Genomic DNA, 8,569 nt, shown 5'->3' with positions numbered 1-8,569 from the left:
AGAGAGGTGGTGGTTTGCTGGAGGTCACAGGCGAGGAGCAATAACGGAGGTCAGGGTTGACTGCTCGTGGAGGAGAGCCCGCATCTACTTCCTGTCCTGAGGGTGCTCTTGCAGAACTGTGCAGTTCTCAAAACGTAGGGTTCACTGCAGAAGGAATTTTGGTTGACGCCAGTGCCCCTGGTAGCAGTGCCTTCGCAGCAGAGGGAGGTGTCTGGGGTGTAACTTCACCAGGTCATTGGGCTCACAGGAAAGGAGACGGTAGAGGCAGTGAGTTTCAGGCTTAAAAGTACAGGTTCAGGGAATTCCCTGGCGGTCCAGTGGTTGGGACTTTGCGCTTTCACTGCCTAGGGCCTGGGTTCATTTCCTGGTCAGGAGCTAGGATCCTACAAGCTGCGCAGTGTGGCCAAAAAAAAAAAAAAATCCAGGTTCAAGTCAGACCACCTGGGATGAAATTTTCTGGCTGTGTGATCTTGGGTGAGGCATTTGACTACTCTGTGCCTCAGTTACCCTATCTATAAAGCGATAAAAGTACCTACTTCATTGAGTGGTTGTGAAGATTAAATGTGTTAATAACTAAAGCACTTAGGAAAGTGCCTAATTCTCCCACGTTAAATACTCAATAATGTTAGCTCTTTTTTTTCTTTTTTTTTTAAATTGCTAACTTTGATGTAAGGAGTCTCGAGATAGACCCCCTGAAAACTTCAAAACTTGTCCATCTACCTTAAGCGTGGGCAGAGAGCTAAGGCTCCTTACTAGGTACTGAAGTGCCAACTTGCGTCAACAGGTGGCGCTGTCTGCGCACGGGAATCAGCACTGCTGTGGCCAGTTCTACAAATGTGTATTATTGGTGTATTCCTTGCGGCCGTTGTACTAGGAAGAGCAGAGTGGTGAGGAAAACAGATATTGTACCTGCCCTCAGGTTTAGCAAGGAACGTCAGGAATTTTCAGAGCACATAGCTGGAACATCTAGAAGGGGTGGTAGAGAATGGAGAGAAGAGGTTCCAGCTCGACAGAGAGCACTTGCAAAAGCTTTGGAGTGGCAGAAAGTGTGGAGCCGTGAAGAAACAAAGCTCTGGCCTGCCTGGAGTGCCAAATGGGAAGGGAGGTAGTGGTGAGAGAGGAGACCTGCCCGAGGGCTGCGCAGGCGCAGCTCCAAAGCGCCTGATGAGCTGAGTTAAAAGAGTTTGGATTTTCTCCAAAGGGCATCGGCAAACTGTTGAAGGATGTAAACCCTGGCAGTGAAAATGCATTTTAAAGCTCCCTCTAGCTGTCAGCCAGGTGGATAGTGGTAATGATGGCTTAATGGATTCAGGGGAGACATGCCAGGGAGCTGGTGAGGAAACAGGGGGATGATGCCAGTAAGAATAGCTATCGAGTTGCTACATTGTGCTAATAAGTATATTATTTCAGTTAAAACTCATAACTCTGAGGCAGGTACCATTATTGTTATAGGTGAAGAAATTGAGGCTCTGAAAAGTGAGTAACTTGCTAAAGGTCATACATCAAGCAAGTGCTGGAGCCAGGATTGCAGCTAATTCAGACATGAGCGGCCACTTTCACCCGCCCCTCTAGGACTGGAGCGCGGGTGTGGGTGGGGCACGCTCCCTGATGTCAGCCATGACATATTCTCTTCAGCAGTAGTTACTGTTGGCTTGCTGCGTGCAGAGAGCTGTAGAAAGTGTGCAAGTGAATTAACTAGGTCCCTGCCTTCAGTGAACGAGTGTGGCGGTTGGGAGGGTGGGCATAGGAGAGATGGAACAAACATATAGAGTAGTAGAAAAGGTTAGGCCTTTTCTGCCATCGAGAAGAGTCAAAAACTGCTCACATGTGTGTTTGCTAGATTATCAGTTTCATTTATTTATTTTCATAAATTTATGTATTTACTTATTTATTTTTGGCTGTGTTGGGTCTTCGTTGCGGTGCGCGGGCTTCTCATTGCAGTGGCTTCTCTTGTTGTGGAGCACAGGCTCTAGAGCGCAGGCTCAGTAGTTGTGGCACACGGGCTTAGTTGCTCTGCGGCGATTATCAATTTTAAAAACCGGGAAGTGTCTCATAAAAATCAGGACTTTGGCTTCTTTTGAAAAGTTAGAAGATCTGACAAATCAGCCTACATTCCTGCTTGGCAGTGGTCTGTTGCTGGAGGATGGGTAGAGGCTCAGCTGTCCGCCAAACCTCCCACCTCTCATTTCTTCCCTGTCACCATCTGCTTGACCTGTAGGCATTTGGTCTGCACCTTCTGCTCTTTGGGTTTTCAGATGAGCCAGACACTATATGAGAACACATGTAATGATCCTGCCACTGCTGTTCATTCCTATTCATTCCTAGTATAATCTCCTTCTCTTGAGTGTGCACTAGACCTAAATAGAGACTTGCTTCTAACAAACAGAACAGAGCAAAGGTGATGAAAGCTGCTTCCAAGGTTAAGACACAAAAGATTGTAACGGCCATCTTGTTATTGTCTCTCTCTCTCTCTTCCTCCCTTTCTCCTCTTCTCCTCCTCCTTGCAAGATCTGTTGAAGCAAGCTTCCATGTTGTGAGCTGCCCTTTGAAGAGGCCCATGTGGTGGGGAACTCAGGGCAGCCTCCAGCCCACAGCCAGTGAGGAGCTGAATCCTGCTGGCAACCACATGAGTGAGCTCAGGAGCAGATCCTTCCCCAGTCAAACGTTCAGATGACTACAGCCCTGGCTGGCACTTTAGAGCCCTGTGAGAGACCCTGAAGCAGAGGACCCAACTAAGCTGCACGCTGACTCCCAGCCTAGAGAAACTGAGGTGATAAATGTTGTTTTAAGCCGTTACATTTTGGGGTAATTTGTTATGCAGCAATAGTTAACCACTACACAGTTCTCACAACTGTTACAGTCATCAAAGACTATGTTTGGTCATTCTACACCCACATCTGGAAGGGACCAGGCACCGTTCCAGGCATTTGGGGGTACACCAATGAACAAAATAAAGATTGTTGCCCACTTGGAACTTATATTCTAGGGCAATGGTTTTGCATAGAAGTCGGTTGGCAGGGCTGTTTTGAAGGAAAGACAGCCCCTTCAGCTCCTGGGAGAAGGTTCTTAACCTTTCACATCTTGGGCCCCTTTGAAACGCCAACAAGAGCCACAGACTGCTTCTTCAGAAAATTGTTCATGCACAGAATTTTGCATGCAATTTTAGGGATTTTCATAAGAATTCTTGTGGGCTGACCTGGGGGGAGTCTTGTGACAAGCATTTTTTTAAATGCTGGGGCAAAGAGAAACAAGACAGAAAATCAAAGGGGGGAGACATATTAAAATCAGTCACTTTTACAGCTGCGATAAGTGCTGTAAGAGATGCCCAGGGAAGTGTGGGGCTCTGTAAACGGATGACCCCCCCCAAGTCTGGGTGCTCAGGGAAGGCTGTCCCCTTGAAAGCGATGTAGGTGAGTGAGATTTGAAGGATGGGTAGGAATTTGCCAGGTTGGGGGCAGTGGTGGGTGGTGGCTTCTTTGTTAAGTGGTGGGAGGATAGTGGTGGGGAAGGTGGGCTCAGGTTCCTATCCTCTGGCCCATACAGTCTATCAGAGGAAACAGACACGTCGTGATGAGTTTTATCAAAGGGTGACTCGAATGTTGTACGAGTCACATAGCAAAGGGGTTTATTGCTGGAGTCAGGCAAGGAGCCTTCCTGTAGGAAGTGCCCATTAAGTCAAAATCTGAAGGATTAGATAGGCCAGGGTGGGGGAATGTTCCAGGCCCAGGTGGGAGAACACGGGGTTTTAATGGATGAGAACAGGTCACAACAGTGAAAGCATAGAGAAGAGAGAGGCCAGAGGGAGGTGGGGGCAGCAGGAGGGCCCGGATGGACTAGGGGGCATTGTTGGGAGTTTGTACGTTTGCCCAACAGTCGTGGAAACTTCCAAGGGGAGAGGCCTGGTTGAAGCCAGGATCATTCTGACTGGAAGGTGGACTCACTGGCACGAGTGGAATTGGGAAGGCCAGGCTGAAAGGGTCGCTGGAGTCCAGGCGGGAGTTGATGAAACCTAGGCTTGGGGGCCAGCAGAAGATGGAGAGGAGAAGTCTTTAAAGGCAGCAGCCACAAGCTCACTGGTAGGTTGGACGTGGAAAGTAAGGCTGGGAGCCGCGTCTGGATAACTTGGCTTTGAGCTTAAGCAACTGTGTGCAAGGCGGTGCTTCTACCGACACAGGCAGCAACGGAGGTAGAGCGAGTTAGGGAGGAAGGAGGAAGGTCATTTTCTGTCATCATTGAGCACTTCTTTTTATTTTAATTTTTAAATTAAAAAATTTTGGGGGGCTGCGCTGCGTGGCATGTGCAATCTTAGTTCCCCAACCAGGGATGGAACCCACACCCCCTGCATTGGAAGGGTGGCGTCTTAACCACTGGACCACCAGGGAAGTCCCGTGAGCACTTCTTATCATCTTAAAAGGTACGGTACAATTGGCCTGTATCTACTTTTCCAGCTGCAGCTTCATGCCACAGCCCGCCTCATTCTATGTGTTCTTCCATTCAGGCCCTCCTTCAGTTCCCTGAATGTCTCAGGCATCCTCGTGTTGTAGGGCCTCTGCATGCTGTGTCCTCCTCTTGGGGGTTGATAAATCCTGATTCAGACATGGGAGGTCTTCTATCTTCAGACTGTGGCATCAACACCTTTAAGGACTCCTCCCTGCCCTCCAGTCTAGATCAATGCCCCTCCCCAATGATATGTTACTTCTCTTCCATGGCGCTTCCTTTATTTTTTTTAATAAATTTATTTATTTATTTATTTTTGGCTGCATTGGGTCTTCATTGCTGCGCGTGGGCTTTCTCTGGTTGCGGCGAGTGGGGGCTACTCTTCGTCGTGGTGCGTGGGCTTCTCATTGCGGTGGCTTCTCGTTGCGGAGCATGGGCTCTAGGCGCATGGGCTTCAGTAGTTGTGGCATGTGGGTTCAGTAGTCGTGGCGCACAGGCTTAGGTGCTCCGCAGCATGTGGGATCTCTCTGGACCAGGGCTCGAACCTGTAACCCCTGCATCGGCGGGTGGATTCTTAGCCACTGAATGGCGCTTCCTTTAGATGTAATTACACTTACTATGTGATAATTTGATTCATCTACTCCTCTCCCCCACTGGACTTTATGTTCTCTGAGGATGGAGTCTGTGTCTTATTCATCCTTCAATCCCTAGTGCCTGATGCATGTGAAAGCGTTTAAAAATTTTTTTTTAACTGATATAATTCACATATCATAAAATTCACCCTTTTAAGTGTACAATTAAATGGATTTTAGTACATTCACAGGGTTGTACTGTCATCACCACTATCTAACAGTGTAACATTTTCACCACCCCCAAGAAGGAACCCCATACTCATTAGCAGTCACTTCCCATGTCTCCCTCCTCGTTTTTGGCAACGACTAATCTACGGTCTCAGCGTAGCTGCCTGTTCTGGGCATTTCCTGAGTGCACCCCTACAATATGGGATCTTTTGCATCTGGCTTTCACTTAGCATAACGTTTTTAAGGTTCATCCATGTTGTAGCATGTACCAGTACCTCCTTCCTTTTTATGACCAAACCATAATACGTTCACTGTTACTATACACATTTTTTTTTTTTTTGGTCACACCTCGCGGCTTGTGGGATCTTAGTTCCCCAACCAGGGATTGAACCTGGTTGGGGAACTAAGATTGAAAGCGCAGAGTCCTAACCACTGGCCCACCAGGGAATTCCCACTATACACATTTTGTTTATCCATTTGTTAACGGACAATTGGGTTGTTTGCACTTTTTGGCTATTATGAATAACAATGCTATGAACATTTGTGTCCAAGTTTTTTTTTTTTTTTTTGGCGGTATGCGGGGCCTCTCACTGTTGTGGCCTCTCCCGTTGCGGAGCACAGGCTCTGGACGCGCAGGCTCAGCGGCCATGGCTCACGGACCCAGCCGCCCCGCGGCATGTGGGATCTTCCCGGACCGGGGCACGAACCCACGTCCCCTGCATCGGCAGTCGGACTCTCAACCACTGCGCCACCAGGGAAGCCCTACAATAGCCACGGCTCACAGGCCCAGCCGCCCTGCGGCATGTGGGATCTTCCCGGGCCAGGGCACGAACCCGTGTCCCCTGCGTCGGCAGGCGGACTCTCAACCACTGCGCCGCGAGGGAAGCCCTGTGTCCAAGTTTTTGTGTCCACATGTGTTCTCAGTTCTCTTGGGTATACACCTGGGAGAGGAATTGCTGGGTCATGTGGTGACTCTCTGTTTAACTATTTGAGGATCAGCCGAACCGTTTTTCCAAAGTGGCTGCACTATTTATTTACATTCCTCACGCAAGGGTTTACCATGACTATCTGTTAGTCTGAATAAATAATTTCTTCATTGTGAACTGGATACTGTTATTTCCAGCACATGATAGACTAGAAGAGTAAGGCTCGGAGTGTGAGTGCCTTGGGCAAACTGCGCAACTCATCAGCTGCAGAGCCAGGACTGGGACCCAGCCTGTGACTCACGAGCCAGTACTCCTGTTCACTCAGCTGTGAGGCCAACTCCGGCCACCGGCCTGCAGGAGATCCAATGTGATAGCACTGTTCTGCTCAAGCTATGGGTAGTGTCAAGGGAACAGAGTCTAAAAAGGGATTATTTGGGGGGACAGGAGGAGGGGTTGGTAAGTTCTATTGATTCTGATATGGAAGTGTGTCTTAAGTCTCTTTTCTGGGACTTCCCTGGGGGTCCAGTGGTTAAGACTCTGCCCTTCCAATGCAGGGGGCGCAGGTTCAATCCCTGGTGGAGGAACTAAGATCCCACATGCCATGTGGTGTGGCCAAAAAAAAGTCTCTTCTTTCCTCTATTTTTTTTTAAATTATCTGAACTATTACAGTGGCCTCTTAACTGCTTTAAAGTCCCTCTCCTTTCCATTCATTAAACACACAAACCCGACCATATCTGTCTCCTCCCTTAAAAACAAACAAAGTAAACCAAAATAAAACAAGAAAACAAAATCCAGGCATTCCCATCACCTATCTCACAACATGGGAAATCCTTGGCCTGGCAGGGGTCATTCCAAACTGACCACAGCCTACCTTTCCAGCTCCCTCTCCCACTGCCCTCTTCCACTTATTCCATAAATGTTTACCACAGGCTGTTACAGGCCAGGTCCTGGGACGGGTAGCAGACATACAAATCACCTACAATGTGGTTCCCAAGGTGCCCCCCAGAGATTTATAGCTCATGGGGAGGGAGCAGGCAACTAAACTGATGATTCTAGATCAGTGTGAGGGCTTCATTTCAGGACAGAATCGCGTTTGGGGGGAGTACATGGGCAGGACCCCTAACCCAGCCTAAGAGATCAGAGCTTCCAGAAAAAGGTGAAATTGAGGTGAGTTGTGAAGGATGAGTGCATTAGAAATGAAGAAGGAGGGACTTCCCTGGTGGCGCAGTGGTTAAGAATCCGTCTGCCAATTCAGGGGACACGGGTTCGAGCCCTGGTCAGGGAAGATTCCCACGTGCTGTGGAGCTTAGAACTAAGCCCATGTGCCACAACTACTGAAGCCCATGTGCCTAGAGCCCGTGCTCCGCAACAAGAGAAGCCACCGCAATGAGAAACCCACGCATCACAAGGAAGAGTAGCCCCCACTCACCACAACTAGAGAAAGCCCATGTGCAGCAACGAAGACCCAACGCAGCCAAAAATAAATAAATAAATTTGTAGGAAAAAAAAAAGAAATGAAGGAACAGCAGGTGCAAAGGGCAGGAGGTGTGAAAACAGCTGGCTTCACACTTCATTCCACAGGTATTTACTGAATGCGTCTTAGGTGCCAGGTGCTGTTTTTGGTGCTGGAGATACAGCAGTGACCACAGCAGACCAGACCCTTGCCCCCACGGAGCTGACGGTTCACAAGGGGAAAATATCACAATGTGGGTTGGAGATAAGGAGCGGCAAGCATTTCAGCCACGGGGGCCCATGGACCCCTAGAGTCTGTAGAGGGGTTCCACAAAACCCTTGGAAATTAAATGTAAATATATGTGTGTGTTCATGTTCACACAGGCATTTTCATAGGGAATGGACTCATAAAACTTTATTGCATTCTCAAAGGGATCCATCCATGACCGCCTTGGGCATGGGGGTCCTTATTCTAGGGCCCCTTGTGCAAAACTAAGGAGTTTGACCTTGATGTGGAAGTTCTGGGAGCCAGTAATTCATGTTGAGAAGTGAAAGCATCAGAGCCTGACACTGTGCTCCTGCCAGAGAGAACTCCGTGTGCATTTTCTGCTGCTAAGCCTTTGCTCTTGCTGTTTCTTCCTGACCTGGAGGAATGGAAAGGGCCACACTTTCAAAGCCAGACAGACCTGACTTTGCATCCTGCTTCTGCCCACCATTTTCCAGCTGCCAGCCTCCAGTCTTCTCCCTCTGTGAGAAGCTCGGAGGTTTAGATGAGCCTGTAATGTTTGGACGATTTAATGATAATTTTTGTTTGGAAAGTGCCCAGCATATAGTAGCCACTCGGCAAATGTAAGTTCCTCTCGTGGCTAGGTGGCTCAGCCGTTCAGAGAGCCCCTCCTGTCTGGGGTCTGGAACTTCCTGGGCAGTTGCTCACATGCCCACAGAGCTTTGTGA

This window comes from Delphinus delphis, chromosome 8, assembly GCF_949987515.2.
Source record: "Delphinus delphis chromosome 8, mDelDel1.2, whole genome shotgun sequence".
Taxonomy (NCBI): domain Eukaryota; kingdom Metazoa; phylum Chordata; class Mammalia; order Artiodactyla; family Delphinidae; genus Delphinus; species Delphinus delphis.
The sequence above is the reverse complement of the archived record's forward strand: the minus strand, read 5'-3'. Positions refer to the sequence as shown.